Source organism: Triturus cristatus, chromosome 10, assembly GCF_964204655.1.
Source record: "Triturus cristatus chromosome 10, aTriCri1.1, whole genome shotgun sequence".
Taxonomy (NCBI): Eukaryota; Metazoa; Chordata; class Amphibia; order Caudata; family Salamandridae; genus Triturus; species Triturus cristatus.
The window spans coordinates 925,034,863-925,052,445 of NC_140593.1; positions in this window are offsets into that span (position 1 = coordinate 925,034,863).

Below are 17,583 nucleotides of genomic sequence, written 5' to 3' on the forward strand. Positions count from 1 at the left end.
TTCATGTAATATCTAATGATCAGCAACTGACATACATAAGATAACGTGTTAATTAAGTCACAGATTAGTATTTTTACTGCCTTTTCTTACTCATAAATCAGTCTTATTTATTATAATTGGAAGAACAAAAATTTAAATCTTAAAATGTTCAACATCTAATATTAATTACGCAAATCAGGGTAGGCATAACACAAAGGGCTTACTTAAGTGACCATTAGTCCTTTCTTATTGAAGTCTCATCTTGGTTACGGGCAATCTTGAGCCTAAAACCTAGATGCCAATAGAATTGAAGGAGACAAGGGCACTCAGACTATCAATTCACAAGTGCTTATGAAAACATATCATTTGAAGGCAGGTTTTTCATTTATTTAAAAAAAAAAATTGTGTATGAGATATGCATTTACTGTAAAAATGACAGATTCATCTATATGATGGTACAAGGTGTAAGTCACACACCATCGATACTGGTAGACCACATATGTTAAGAGTACTTGGTCTAGAAAAATAGAACGTCAGAATTTTAAAAAGTCAGAATTTGAAATGCAACACAGTGGTTGGGATTGTTTTAATAACAAGATTTATAACTGCCTAAAGGAATCCCTTTTTAGTGTTAATATGGAGAAAGTCGATGTCAATGTGAATAACGATACATTCATGTATAAAAACTAAATTGCATCTTTATTAATAATTTTGCCTGTTATCAAGTCCACGTCAATCCTGTCTCTGAAATACGTGGTTAGGTAGGCTCTTAGACCCAGGCCTGAGGTCACTGATTGACAGGTGACAAGTGTTGTGGCACGTAGCCCACAGACAAATACGCGAACAGGAAATCTCAAATTAATCACAAAGATAGGCGCAGCGACACCACAAGGATTCAGGGAGATTGGCCCCCACAAAGCACACATAACCAGAGAAGTACGCGGTTTTCTAAACCACTATTAAGCCAGATGCCATATGAAGTTAGGAACACTTAGCCAATAAGGACACAGCACACACAATTCATGCAATATTCACGCACCCCTAATGCCGGACATCTGGATGTGTTACCCACTGGCCGCATTATGTCCACGCAAGGTAAAGGCCACCTGGATTCCTTATCGAATACATTAATTTATGGCTCCAAAGTCAGAGGATCACATTCCTTACCAAAAAAGGATCACCGGAACACAGAGTTGCTTGTTTTGTTGAATTTATACAATTATTTTTGTTTACTTTTTAATGTTATCTTGTACAGTGTCCAATTCCTCTTTGAGGCCAAGGATGTGCTTTGGGAAAATAAAAGCTTGCAAATGCAAGTAATTTCAGATCCATTTTATTTCAACCTATTCTTTGTTCTGTGTATTGCTACAGGTCAACATATCAAAACTTAGGGTAATGCACTTTACCTCAAATGAAGACAAGACACAATGGGAAAATGTTGAAAGTTGCAAGGCTGCTACTCAATGAAAACTGACATTCTTGCCAATACTTACTTTCTTCAAAAATTCATTTTATATCGTCTCCACCTTGTGTAAAGAAGGAACATGTTTTAAACCCAAGCCATTTTATTTTTTACAGGAACGCCGTGTTTCTCCCATATATTAATTTCACATTTGTGTTTTTAAGTTATACCTGAGGAATACTGGTTGAGAAAAATGGCATTCGGAGAATGTGCTTGCGTCAGTCTTCAAAAAAATTTCCAACCATACGCCACTATTTAAACATTGAGGAATTATCCACAAGTATGCAGAGCATTTCATAGAATCACTCAGAAGTAATCCTCATTTGTAATAACCAAGAGTGCCCGCTCAGTGGATACTCTTGGTTGTTACGAATGGGGGTTACTTTTCAATGATTCCACCGGGTACTCTTGGTTGTTATGCATTGATTAGGGAATGGATCACAGGGTGCTTCCCCCACTCCCCTTGTGTATATTAATTGTGAATTCCATTCATCCTGCAGTAGTCAACAAGTTATCTAAAATTAATACACACTCATTCTGAAGTTGTCATAAAATCACATTGGAGTAATCAACAATAATCGTGACGTTTTCTTGAAGTCATCCTGGAGTAATTCACACTCATCCTGAAATTGTCTCTTGGTATTCGTTAAGTAGTACAAGATCATCACGCATTTTTAATTGATGTAATCAGGAAACCATACTGGAGTTATCCACTGTAATCCTGATGTTGTTCTGAAATCATCTGGAATAGTTCACACTCATCCTGAAATTGTCAATTAGTATTCCTTAAGTAAAACAAGATCATCACGCATTTTCAATTGAAGTAATCAGGACACCATCCTGGAGTAGTTTTTGTGATGACTCCATAGAGTCATCTCATTTAAATATTGATCCCTAAAAGCATACTTCAAGATGGCTTGGGATGATTTCCCCAGATAATTGCAGGAATAGCATGGCTGCAGTAATTCAATGACTACAGAATGACTCCAGGATGATCTTCCTTTTTGACTTGGGCTTTCAGCGTTAGAAAGTCGATTTCAAGGACTTTTCTAACTATAATTTGAGCAGTTCATACCTTCATCTTTCCATATTTGAACCTATGACCATTCTATATTGTCTGGCCATTGCATCTCAAACAAATGACTGCAGAGTGTTACTCTTGTGTGAATGTTTCAGAAAGTTTTCAGTATTTGTGCATGGAGGGGAAGGGAGGGTGAAGTTGGCTGTGAAGTGTGATAATGTGTGTGATGGTTTGTGCGAAGAGGGACCATAGTGCCAGGTGACTGCCTTGTGTGGGACTGGAGCATTGCAGACTTTTTTGTGCTATTTATGGTCTGGAGAGACCTACAGTGAATGATCCATGCACAGTTTTGATTGCTCAGGCAATTGGAGTTAGTCAGAAGTTCTGGAACAGTCTCCCAGTAGGTGTCCTGTGATCTAAGCATGTTGCTGTCTTGGTACAGTTGGCTCTTCCTGGGTCTCAAGGTCTAGCAGCTAAGGTGTACTTCTGGAGGCGATCAGGTTTGCACATCTGGTCTAGTAGGACACTGTTCAAAATAGGATTAGGTGCTTTGTGTACACACTAGAAAAACAGGGGATTTAATATTGGACGAATAACAACCTAGAAGGTCTTAGTAGTGCCATCTGGGAGAAAGATCAAAGGCCACCAATCCTCAATACACTTATACTGCTTTACACAGTAAAGCGCTATCAGGGTCACTGGAAATATGAGATTGCCTGGCTTTGTCATTTTTTTCGCTTAGTTATGGATTTGCTACATTTGCCACTTAATCCATCGTCTGCTGCATAATTGCCAGATCTTAACAAAAGAATGGTTTCTAGTTCAAACGGTTAAAAAGTTACTAGCGACGTAGTGACATGAGTTGCTGTGCAGTGGAACATCCTTTGCAACGGTTGACTTATCACCTTTCTGCTGCTTATTGGTATATTTGGGTGTTAAACTGGTACTAATGGGGGCTTAGAATATCGCCAGACAGTGTCAACAAGTGTAAAAATGACAGAATAATGACGTGATACTATTACAAAGTGTGCCCCATTACACCACAAATTTCCATTTTCTTGCTGCATAATGCAGTCAACCCTACCACATAATATGGCCCTCCTCCCCTACCACATAATTCCAGTGGCCCTGGGCACTACGGTGCAAATTAGTTGGAGTCCATAGCCAGTTCGAGTGCACAGGCTCTGCTAAGGTGTTCTGTAAATGTGCTCTGGAAGTTCTGCTTCTGTTATTATATTACAGCAACGCTTCATTTACCCTGTGAACAGAGACAGTAAACCAAAGCAGAAATACCAGCCATGCATTGTGCTATAACTATGTGCTTAACCTTAGTTGTCATGGTCACCTCGCCAATGCATTTATTTAGTGCAGGCCACAGATTTATCACAATGGGTTAACTTATCGGCAGGGCCACCGGAAATATACAGCTCGTCTGTTAGGTTACTAATCTCTTTAAGAGCTTTAGATCTCACCAGACATTGAGTTTATCAAGCGTGATGACAGCTTTAGTCCCTTATTTACCTCCTTGCATTAGCCTTCATTGATCTCTATCCCCAGCCTTGAAGAGTCAGGTGTGCAAAGGGAGTACATTGGTTATTCAATTAGAATGAAGTAGTATTGGTACACGCATGGTAAATAACGTTTCTCACCAAGGATGCTGCTGCCCACTAGCCGGCTACTGCCACAGGACTCAGAGAAAATCAATTTCATGCTGACTTTATTTTAATATCTGTAGACATTGAAAGTGCTTAGAAGCAGGCTTAATTCAGTTGCTTAGTATTATTCAGGCACCTTAATAGGAGACCCAATAAAGTAGGCACTTCACAGGCATGCTGACCCCTCATTTCGACTTTCCCCACAAGATGTAGTCCACTGGGTAAGTTGTATCAATGGTGCTAGGGGACTTGATATCTAATTCTAGCTTTATCACTTAACCAAAATATGCTGGTAGTAAACACAATATTAAAAACATGAGCAAGCCCCACTACACCATGCATTTACATTGGGATGGCAGTCACTCGACCTTCACATCAGAACCACCCCCATTTGAGTTGTAGAGGTTTAGTTTTTTTTACAATCAGTTGAACTTGTTAATCTGCTTAAACATGCCATAGCAGCTAGCAACTCCAGTGCCTGATTGATTGATTGGGCTTTCCCATTACTTAGTGGAATGACTATTAATTCAATTCCACTAACGTAAAGTCTTCATGTCAGACCTCTGCTGGTGTAGAACCTCTCTCTGCCTGTTCAAGGTGCTTCACTGTAGATGTTAGCATTTTTCTCTTTTAATATCTCTAAAGAGAAATATCTTTTTAAACCTGTGTCAGGAAGGACTCTTCTGTGCTGCAGCTCCTTATATCAAACACTCTTTTAAATAAACACTGGCCCCTCTTTCTGTCTATCTAGTCTGTGGAGCTCTCACCCCTATATATAAATTATGCCAAACAATTCCACAAATCCACTCCACACCACACAATTCCACCCCACACATTTCCAAAACTAATAATTCCAATCCTACCCACATAATTGCACTTCACTCCAAACCAAAACGCATGGTTAAAAGATATTGACATTTACAGCACTAATAGCTCTAACTCTTATTCTATATTGGAAAAGTGTAGGGTTGTGGTGAAGAATGCTTTTGATTACTGACTAGATATTTCATGCATTGCGAAAGTGCCATAACATTGAGAGGGGAGGAGAGGAGAAGGGGGTTGGGGGTCACACAGAGGGAGGAAGAAAGGGGAACTTTCCCATGAACCCCAGGTTGGGAAGGGGCCTGGTACAACGAAGTTCAAAGGAGGTGACTGAAGGGAAGGAGTAGGGTGTGGGGGTTTGTAAGAAAACCCAATCAGGATTGCAATCACATTAGAAATATAACTCATAGGTTGTTGAATATGCATCACAGAGATATGGAGCATTTTAGTTAGCTCGAAACTGCCGTAATGGCGGATGTAGGCAGGAAGTCAGGGTAAGGGGAATCTTAAAATTGAAATTATTGGAGTGGCAGCATGCAATACTAATGGTACCAATAACCAGCACAAACTTAGATCTATTCTATTGTGGCTTAAATAATCACATTACCAGATAATTTTGCTACAAGAGACTAATCTAAAAGCATCAGCTAAACTGCCAAACATGCCCACATTTGTATCTCAGTCATTTTTTGTATCAGCAAAACGGGCAGTTAGAAGAGTTGGTTTTCTACTAACTAAAACGTTTGTCAGCAAAGTGTTTCAGGTGGTACAGGACCCAAATGCTAGGTGGATTTTGGTAAGCTTAAAAGCCCACAATCAAACCATGCATCTGGTCAGCTTCTATTGGCCTATCAGAGATGAGATGAATTCACTAGAAGAGGTCTACAATATCTTAACCCCACTTTTGGTGCTAGTACTATTTGGGGGTATTTTAACCTCATCTAGGATGCAAGGTGTGATTGTTCTCGTCAAAATAAACACCAAAACAAGCTAAAATTCAGCGAGAGTCCTGACCAATCAGGGACAGGCTCTCACTTTGATTGATGCTTGGAGAGTCAATCATCTAAGGAGGCGGGAGTTTACTTGCTTCTCAAAGCGCTTTAATTCAACAACTCCCTTCGACAATTTTTTTATATCACATAGTTGGGGAAGATCTGGTTTAGGTATACTCTTTAACCCTTTCTAGGATCATTCATTTCCATATGTAGATTTTAAAATGAGCGACCCTCCGAAGGAAAGGCCACGATGGTCTTTAGATAAATCTCTACTAACGCAAGAAGCCTGGGTCTCTATAACATGTGTTGTATTAACTGATTTTATCCAGATAAATCCTTTACATGGGGAGAAGCTATTTCCTATGCAGCCTAAATAAACAGAGCTAGGCATGAGGAAACTGTCATCCTGCAACAAGAATTGGAGCAGGCTAGAAGGGCAGAACTGAGTTTGTATACCACTGCCTCTAATACTGTACCGGTGGTGGCAAGCCAGAATCTCATTACATTATTTTATTTCAAGAGATGTGATTAATCAGAGGTCATGCTTTCAAAAATTCCATGAGGAAAGCGAGCATGCTGGACGTTTATTAGCAGGGTTGGTTAAAATTGTAAATGCAAAGCAAAACTGTGTTGGATATAGACCAGATAAGCAAGGTGTTTATAGACTATTTCATGGAAATTTATAACGCCAGCGGCAAAAGTTCACCTAGTGTGATTGAAGCCTTTTTACAAGAAGAAAATATGTTTCCCCTTTTCCTCCTTATTTTATGTTTATATGTGTTTCAAATGCCATAGGCACTTGGTATTTAAGAATTAAACCATAAACAATTATAAAAATAATTCAAAGAATCAAATCAACATGATCCTACACAAATATATAAGATACAAACTTTAACAGAGTCCTTCGACAAATATCATAAACAACAAACCTGGTGCATAAAAAAAATATTTCATTTTATTTTGAGTGATTTTCTAGAAACCCCACAATTAATTAAATAAAAAGTCAAAAACAAACAAACAAATGTGACTATTCTGATACACATTAAATGAATATATTTCCTAAAAGACCAACATCACTTATTATACAAGGATAGCAAACTTCATAATCCATATTCGTATTGACAATTAAAATTAATGAAAATAAAATTAAAAACAATAAGAAATTGCTTAGTACACACATAGAAAGAAAGTTAAGGTAGCACCCAGTTGAGCATAACAGAGAGTACAAAACTAATGGGCAATTTCCCCTGTGACTTATACAATAATTGTAAAAGTAACCTCAACGGAGATTAAATAAATTTGAACAGTGTGATCTATCGAATTACCCGGATGTCTAATTGCTGAATGAAGAATGTAATCTATGTAAAAATACATCTTTGTCAAAGAGGATATATTGGAGAAACTGGATTCGAATCAGACTTAATGAGAATAAGAAAGCTTCCTTTGTGGAACATTGGATGGAACATAAACACTGTGAGAAAGATCTTAAATAGTTTATTTTAGAACACATAACAGGAACAAGCAGACGGGGCAGTTTGGAGTATAAACGGAAGAGAAGAGAACAATATTAAATGTCTACATTTCGTACTTATAAAAGCGGTTTAAATAACAGAGAAGAATATTAAGATAATTTTCCTACTATCCTATATCAAGAGTGAGGTAAATAGACAGGAGGCTGGACAATGAGTAGATGAAACTGACAGGACTTTTAGATATTGAATTGATGCACTGCTCCCTCTCTCTTAGTTTTGAGCATTATAATCCCTTGGAAATATCAATTTTCTTTAACAAAATGTTTAACATCTAATGGAGATTTGAGTGACTTAATGATATGAATTAGCTTATTATTAAAAAAGAATTTGATTGTCTGTCCCCTCCGAACTGAGGGCCTGATTCCGATGCGGTTAGGAAGGCCTCCTAACAGTATTTGCTCTTTCCAAACCAGATCGGGAACGTGTCTTTCTGACCGAGGGCCCGATTCTGATGTCGTTCGGAAGGCCTCCGAATCGGATTTGGCTTTCCCAGATCCGATTTGTAGCCCTTGTATATGACCAACTCGTATACAAATTTGAAGGACCAAGTACGATGCAAGATCGCGGACACACCAACCGAATTGTTTCCGGGACCCGAACCTGTCCGTACGACTCATTTGTAGCTGAATCGTGCCGGGCTATGGAGCCATATTCCGACCAAGTGAGTACAATGCATGATTCGGACAGCAGCTGTGCCTTGGTCTCAGTGAAATGAAACGGCTGTTGGAAGTGTACTTTGGGGGGCCGTAGCAGGCACCCCTTTACCCAGGGCCCTCTGAATCTGTAACAGGAGTGGGCCCATGGGTCCCCCCGATCCAGGCATGCACAGTGTAGCAGGCACCGCGGGGTGCTCACCAAATGGTGTAAGCTTTTCCCCACCCACCCCTTTTCTGCTATTGGAGCCTGTGTACGCATCTGCCCACGGGCTCCCATAGAGTTCAATGGGAGTCCGAGGGAACCGAGTCCGTGAGCATACGGCAGCATCCTATTCGCTTGTTCAGACTCCCAGAGCATGTCTCACTTGGAAAGCCCTCTGGATCCAAGTCGTACAGTTTGTTTTCTTAGTGAGATCAGAATTGGTCCCCGACTCAGAAAGGTTTCGGACTGACCGAGTACAATGCGAGTTATGCGTTAGGAACATCCCAATCCTAACCAACGGCATTTGGAATGATCGACCCATATGGTGCAGAATCGTAAGTCTCTCCTGTCCGCGTTTCCGAACGACCAAGTACGATTCTGGAATCAGACAGCCTTTCCGAATCGTGCCGTCTGACTCGAATCAGCAGTCGGAATCAGACTTTGGGGCTTGTAGTGGGCCCCCCTGCACCCAGAGCCTTCACAATCAGGACCGTGGGGTACCCATTGGTCCCCCTTTACCAGCCATGCACAGTGTGGCAGGCACCAGAGGGTGCCCGATTTTCCCCAGCTACACCTTTCTTCAATTGGAGCCTATGCATTTGGTCAGAACAAAGGCTCCCATTGAAGTCAATGGGAGTCCAACCAAATCGTATCTGGAAGCATCCGGATGCATCGTACTCGGCCGGTTGGAATCTCCCGATCCGATTCGGTCGGAAACCATTCCCAAACCCATTCGTCCAGGAAGCTTTCCAAATCGCATCAGAATCGGGCCCTAAGTCTAGATGGCTATAAAATAATGTCACACTTGGGGTTTCAAGCATTTTTGAAATCCTATTGCTGACACAATAGCTGACTAAAGGGACATAGATATGGCAAGTCTGCAATTAGATGCTACTAATAGGAAATCAGGAGTAGCTATTATAGAAGAGTTAGAACTTTGGTCTGTTTATAAAACTAACAAGTTCTGCATAATAGGATTTAAAAACAATGAGTATATGATCAAAGTCAAGATTTTATTATTGCCCGACCAACACATGTCTATCACCACAGATGTTGTTAATCATACGCAAGCGGGGTACCTTGTTTTGATATGTTACGCATCATCAATATGCATCATAAATAGATGTCGATGTCTATTAGGTATTTCTTTCCTTGCCACAGACAATACATCAAGCGATAGGCAGTTGTGGAAAAGAGGAAAAGAAGTATCACTGGTAGTTTTTTTAATTTATAAAAGTATTGGGGCAAGGCTTCCTCTATCAGAGCTTGATGTACGTTATTGTAGAGATTAAATAGAGCAACAGGAGTTTCTCTAAATACATATACAAATGCATGACAGGCTTGACTATATTATGTGGGCTCTTTACTCTATCCCAATTTGATTAGGGTATGACCGTCGTTTTTCAACTCTGTCAAGCACATCACTTTCCCTGATATTTGCTTATGTGGAGATTATGCATAGCATGCAGCCCAATATCTCAGGAATTTTTAGGGCAAATACATTGGCATTAACTTTAGAAAAGTGATTCTACATGCCTGGGCCCAAATAAAAATGTACTATGATTCTGTTTGTAAATTTCATAGTTATGATCTATTGAACAAATGCTCCATTCAATTGAAAAATATGTTTGGCATTGCAGACTGGCTTCAGCTGCCACTCAATGACTCGTATTTTTAAATGAAAGAGGTAAGAGATGGTTACTGATCGAGTCTTCAATTCATTTGAAAAAGGTTAGACAAAATGACCCCCCCTTTCTGAAAAGTTTATTACAATATATTTTATTTCCTTTAATTATAGGGTGAGGACGTGTTTTTTAGAGATTGATTTTTTGAGCAGGTAAGTGTGCAACATACTTATCCTACTACCCCTTGATACATTAAGTAAGTACCGTGTGTTATCTAAATTTAGGAAACGTAAACACAATAAGAAAAAATAAGGGAGTACTAATTTCATCTTAATTTGATAGGTTCACCTAGTTAAATGATACACGCAGAAAAGAAAGTAATAGCTTGGGTGTTTACACCCGGCCCATGCAGGATGTACTGATAATCTTAGTGCTGGTATCTTGATCGGAGGATTGTTCCAGATACAGGTATAGATATATATATATATATACATATTTTTGATTTTATAAACCTTAGGTATTCCCATATGAGAACAGGAACATTTTAAAATCTTAGTACTATCCCTCATTTCACTTAATTTAATTTGAATAAAAACACTCCTTATCTAGATACAGGTAAAGTCTTTTTTGAAGCGTAAGCATCTATTATATGTAACTAGGCATTTGATAGCTTCTTTTAGTTGGTGAATTTCTGTAATTTAAAACTTTTGGGAAAAACTATCTTTGAAAAACAAATGGACTTAAATAGACTCCATAGCAATTATTGAATAGTTCTTATGCATTTTAAAATGTAGTAATTAGAATGCATTTTTTGTCTTTCTCTGAGTTATAGAAATATTTTTTTTTTACTTTGTCCTGAGGAAGGTGGAGGAAAATAATATTTTGTTGTTCACCGAAAGGCCGCATCGACATTTTTTGTAACTCTGTATTTTGTATTTGAATGATATATTTCATTATTTTTTTAATTGGCAATACGAATATGGATTGCGAAATTTAATATCCTTGTATAATATCTGATGGTGGTCTTTTAGGAAGGATATTTATTTAATGTGATTCATAATAGTAAATTTGTTTGTTTATTTTTAACTTTTTATGTAATTTATGTAATTTAAAGTGGGATTTTCTATACAACCCAGAGACACTAACTCATAATAAAAGAAAATATTATTTTTTATACACCAGGTTTGTTGTTCATAATATTTGTCGTAAGACTCTGTTTAAGTTTTTGTCTGATATAACTGTGTAGGATCATGTCCATTTGAGTCTTTAAATTATTTCTATAAAAGATTTTGGTCAATTCTTAAATATGGAGTGACTATACCATTTGAAACACGCATATACATAAAAAAAGGAGGAAAATGGGAACCATATTTTTTTCTTCTTTTACAGTACCCTGTCCTTTTTTTCTATAGAAGGGTGACTCTCTTGTGTTTTGAAGACTTTTTACACCTGATTAAAGTTGCTGTTTTGGAAAATGAACTGCTAGATAGGATAGAAGCTCCCTTTATGCAGACAAAAGTTAACAAAGCTTTCAAACTCCTTCTCGATGCTAAAGCATGCGGCTACAATGGTATACCATCTGAATTCTGTAAATATTCACCTCACAGCTGATGGATTTTTTTTAATATTCTTTAATGAATTCTCAGACTGAAGTGAGATTCCAAAGGAATTCACAGAAGCAGTTATTGTTACCTTCCAAAAGTAAGAAAAACCTTGGGAACAACCCGGCTTGTAACGGCCTATATGTCACAAGTACTCCGACTAAAAACTCTTTGCTAAAATCATGACGTTAAGGCAGGCCCGATGCATTGGCGCTACATGGCGATCGAAATGGCTTTCTACCACAAATATCTATGTCATTAAATAAAAGCTTCCTTGTACAGACATCAGATTACTACTCAATAAATAAGATTGGAGCAGCAATAATTATGCTTGATGCCAAGAAGGCATTTGACCATGTACAATGGGAGGTCTTCTCAATCCTTCAGTGTTTTGGATTCCCTTATAAACGTATAGGGCTGCTGTTCAATCTAAACGCCAAGGTAGAGGCCAAAATAATTCCCAAACAGTAGGAGTTGTCCCAATTCGTAGACTTATGCATCAGGGCGGTCCAATGTCACCGGTATTGTTTGCACTATTTGTTGAATCTCTGACGATGGCCCCTAGGCGAGACCCGGAGATTCGTCCAGCACTTTCTAGTGCCCCAAAGTTTAAACTATTCGCTGATGATATTATTCTCTATCTGGCAGGTAGAGCCCATAATGCCCATAACACCCTCTGCAAAATACAATCCTTTTCAGATATTGGAGGTTATAAGATTAACCAGGCTAGATCTGAAGTGCTTCTATATCACTGTGACCCTAACCATAGAAATGCAACAACACTTTCAGTCAACTCGCCCTATAAGGTACTTGGGCATTTTTGTTTCTCATGATCTCCTAGATCTTTTTGAATTAAACTCGACTGCCATTCTTAATAAGAAACAGGCAATGTTAATTAGCTGGAACAACTTACCGTTGTCTATCATCAGACGAGTAGCAAAAGTCAAAATGTCGATCTTTCCAATATTTGTTTTTGCGTTTTCAAATATTATGATCACATTTAGGCAGTCTTTTTCTAATGGAGGTTGACCAATTGTTGCGACACTTCCATTGACAAGGGAAGAAACCCTGTATAAACTTTCTACAGATCAGTTATCAATTGATGATGGCAGTCTGTCACTTCCCTGTATGCAGAAATACAATCAAAACACTTTTCTTGATTGGCTATATTGTGCAGCCACAGGAAACGCATCTTCGAGCTGTTTCGATTTGCAGAAAATGCTAATCAAGTCAGAAGCTCAGATAAGAACCTTTCTAAAAATTCCCAAGCTGCCTACCTTCTCCCGATATGTTTCCACAAACAATAGTGGAAAAGAAGAATACCACTTTCTTTTAATGCATTTTTGATGCCTTTGAAAGAATTTGGTTCAATATGCTTATCCCTGCAACATATCACTATTAAGAAATGAGGGAAGGCCGGGCACTATTGGTGTGGAAAATTTCTATTAGCTGGGCAGATAAAGACCTGGGAACACATAGTGGCAGACAATGTAAATATTTCACTCAACCTTATATTTTCCTATCATCAGATTCAAGGTCATCTTCGGGTCTATATTCAGACATCATGGTGCCGATTCTGATCCTGGAAAAATTTTCCCCGTACGAATCGTATCCGGATTTTTTTCCGTCTGAATCGTACAAGTACCGTACAAACTGGCAAGTGCGATTCGCATGGGAAAAAGTCCATACGAATCGCATTGGGAAAATTCCCCCACACGTCCTCGGGTCGGAAAAAGTGTCCGACACATCCCCGGATGATTTACCGTACGAATCGGAAAAATGAAGTCCGACCGCGCAAGTACGATCAGTTCCGTCCTTTCGATTTTACAACCGTATGGAAGAAACACCGTCCGGACCGAACTGCCATAGCATCCATGAAGACATGTGCCCGCATACGTGCCGTACCCCCCCCAGCCCCCGCATGTACGCCCCAAACACCCCCCTAGCCCCCGCATGTACGCGCCGTACCCCCCCAGCCCCCGTATGTACGCGCCCTACCCCCACCCAGCCCACGTATGTACGCCCCGAACACCCCCCCAGCCCCCGCATGTACGCGCTGTACCCCCCCAGCCCCCGTATGTATGCCCCGAACACCCCTCCAGCCCCCGCATGTACGCCCCGAACCCCCACCCATGTACGTACAGACCGTACCCCCACCCGTGTATGTACACCAGTGTAGGTACGCCCCGAACCCCCACCCGTGTACGTACGGACCGTACCCCCACCCGTGTATGTACACCAGTGTAGGTACACCCCGAACCCCCACCCGTGTACGTATGGACCATACCCCCACCCGTGTATGTACACCAGTATAGGTAGGCACCGTACCCCCACCCGTGTATGTACGGCGCGAACCCCCAGCGTGTAGCGCTGGGGGTTCGCGACGTACATACATGGGTGGGGGTACGGTCCGTACGTACACGGGTGGGGGTTCGGGGCGTACCTACACTGGTGTACATACACGGGTGGGGGTACGGTCCCTACGTACACGGGTGGGGGTTCGGGGCTTACATGCGGGGGCTGGGGGGGTACGGCGCGTACATGCGGGGGCTGGGGGGGGTGTTCAGGGCATACATGCGGGGGCTGGGGGGGGTACGGCGCGTACCGGGCCCTCTATTCCGCTGGCATCGCGGCATACTCAGCTTTTCCGGCACTTTTTGGGTGCCGTAAAAATATTGCCGTCCTGACTGCTGTCGGTTCGAATCGTACTTCCTGGTTCGTGAAACGCAGCCGAAATGCGTCCCGACGTCACGTCGGCGCTTTCCCGGATCACATTTGTATGGATATTTTCGGCGGTCGTGTTTTTTACGGTTCGTACGGAAATGGTGTTTCCGTGCGAATCGTACTTGCATGTTTGTAATGTTTTTTCCCCGGGTATGAGTCGGACGGAGAAAACACTCCGACCGACGGTTCGTACCCGGTTTCTCCAGGATCCGAATCGGCACCCTAGTATAGCTAAGGAACATATTAGTATAGCACATTTTTGGAATAAACAATTAGAGCTAGGAAACTGGTATCAAACATGATACTTGTATCTACAAGAGTCAGCTGCTCTTGAGTCATTTGCCTCAATTTTACAATATATTCAAGGGAGAATTGACTTTGCTAGCTGGGGCAGATTTGATCGTATGGCCCACAAGGCCTTGCGAGGACTAACTTTAAGCATATGGCTTTCTACTTGAAGTGGGTTCTCTAATATACCCCATATTGTCTGCAACTGACGTTTTGTGACCTCATTTGCTAAGTGTTTTTAAATGTGGTCATCCGCGATTTGGGCTAGGTGCACGTGGGGTTTTTATGTCACAGATTAATTGATTTTTGGAACAAAATGGCCTTCTTGGGTGAAAAACTACAAATTCAAATTGAACCTGATTTAGAGGGGCGTTATTCAAAACCTCGCCCTCTTATTGTCAACTAAGGCTGCAACAGCAACAGTATTTTTTATTGGGTCATTTTTGCAAATTCACTAATTCTCCAGTGGTAGAAATCCCCTAATCATCCCGTATTTGAAAACTGGGAAACGAAAATGGATCATGTTAGAAAGCTAGAGGAACTGTATACTAAAATTATAGGTGCACTGAAGAAAGACAAGGGAATTTGGAATTCTCCAAGGAAAGAAATCCTAGAGGAATGATACTGTGTTTTATTTACCACGGGTAACTGGGCACACAAATATGAATTAGGAGGCGTAGATTATATTTGACTTTTGTTTTACATATGCGTAATGTGAAAACGACAATAACTGGAATGTGATATCTTCGCAGATTGATGGAAATGGCTTTAGATAAAGTAGGACTCCCTTTTTATACATTAGGTCGCATCTTTTCTATTCCTGTGGGTGAATGAATTCAGATGTTTCTCTTTTTATATTTGCAGTTATGAATCATGAGGTGTTCCGGATTATCAATAAAAATACATTTAAAAAAAAGTTCCACACCCAAATTAAAATATAATTTTTCTAATGTTTTGGATATTGACTTTTATAAATAATTTGTTGATGACTATGTGATTTATTATAGTATCACAATATTTTCATATTTATTTAAATATGATTGAAATTATTGACAATGGTTGCATACATTTAGAACGTGTTTTGTGATACATGTTTAGGATTGTATAGTTATTAACAACTAGGGGGCCTATTAAGATGGCGGGCGGACTTTCGTCCACCCGCCACCCTAGCGGTGCTGGGACCAGCCGCCAGTGGTGCGGCGGTCCCGCTCCGGCAATTAGGATGCCACCGTGGCATCCTCTATTCCCAGCATTGTGGGGGGCAGTGCTCACAGCACCGCCCACCACAATGCTGGGAATGCAAGTTGTGCATTGTCATGTACAAGGTGACAGGCACCGCGCGGTGCCTGCCACCTTGTCCGTGACAGTGTAGGGGGGTACCATAGGTACCCCCCATGTGCACCCCCCCCCAAATACCCTGTGGGCCCACAACAGGCTCCCGTAAGCAAAAACCGCATGGCTTTCCATGGCGGAGTCTCTGCCATGGAAAGCCCTGCACCGCTGCCCATGCCAATATGGATGGCGATGTCTAGCAGACACCGACACCATATCAAGCCCCTTTTCCGCCCGGTCGACTGGTCGACCAGTGGAAAACCGGCGGACGGTCTTTCCGTCCGCCGGGGTCCCCCAGCCATACTAATATGGCGGAGGAAATGGGTGGCGGGCGGGGTATGATGTAGGGCGGATCACCACCGCCATGCGGGCAGTGGGGATCCGCCCTACATCCTAATGGACCCCTAAATATGAATAATGTTGAAATATTTTACAAATAAAATAATTGATTTTTTTCCGAAGGTTATGACTGAGCAGGTATTAATGAATCTTAAACGTCACGTAAAATCATTATACAAACCCCGCTATTGGTTGCGTGGATCTGTTTTTCATTGACAAGAAGAGAGAGCTAGGAGCAATCATTTAAAATCGTTTACGTACACAGTGTGGGCCACAGGATTCCACAAGAAATGAAGTAGATATGAAAGGCTTTATTAATCAATTTAGTTTAATCCAAATAATGAATTCATTAAGTATTCCAGTTTCAGGGCCTGATAACAATGAAGGCGGTCTTGGGACTGCCGTTGCGTTTTTGGCAGTCCAACTGCTGCCTCCTTGGAGGTCCGTCTGCCCGATTATGATATGTGCCATGAGACCACCACAAGACCCCCACCACCGCAGACATTTTAGCTACAGTGGCAGAAGAGGTGGCCCATGGAGGCGGTGCAGATATTTCTCCCGCCATGCAAATTATGACCTGCCTTTCCGACAACCGTTTCCGGCCGAGGACGCCACTATGCAAGAGTTGGCAGAAAGGCAGATAATGAGGTGGAAAACTGCCTCTAGAGCAAATGTACAAAAAATGGGTAACCCAATAAAACCTTGGAGGCTTGGGCAGTTAGATAAGCAGGTACGTGTGCCTACAAGGGATTAATTCAAATGTGAAATTATATCAATTAAGAAAATAGATTGAGGTAAGCTCTATAAAAGACGCTTACAGTTGGAGTATTCAAAAGACAATTCAATTGATTAATCAATCAATCAAACATATATATAGAGATACGGAGATGAAGAGCAACACGGGTGTAAGTATTCCAAAAATCTGTTATTATATTAATAAAAGAATATTGTTAATTTATACAAGGTACAAAATCAAGAAAACAATACAATGCAGAGAGAAGATGCAACAAGAGATTGTCACCGAACAGCTTAAAGATCGCAGTGCATGTAGGTCCTTTCAGCATGGAAAGCAGGTCTGATTCTGTTTGTAGCTAGAGGTAGGCTCCGTAATGCAACGCGTATTGAATAATCGGCGTGAGTGAAAGGGAGATAATAAGGGGGAAAACTGCTTCCAGAGCAAATGTGCACGTGTGAAATGTAACTGGTACTCATGTTTTTACCTCCTATGCCTTTAGGTCAGGTGCGCGCACTCCATAATGAAAGGAAGCAGCGCACCCAACGGGCTGGAGGCTGTGTAAAATGGCTTCAAGCTCAGTACCACTGCACAAGGATACCACCACCAGGACTCCA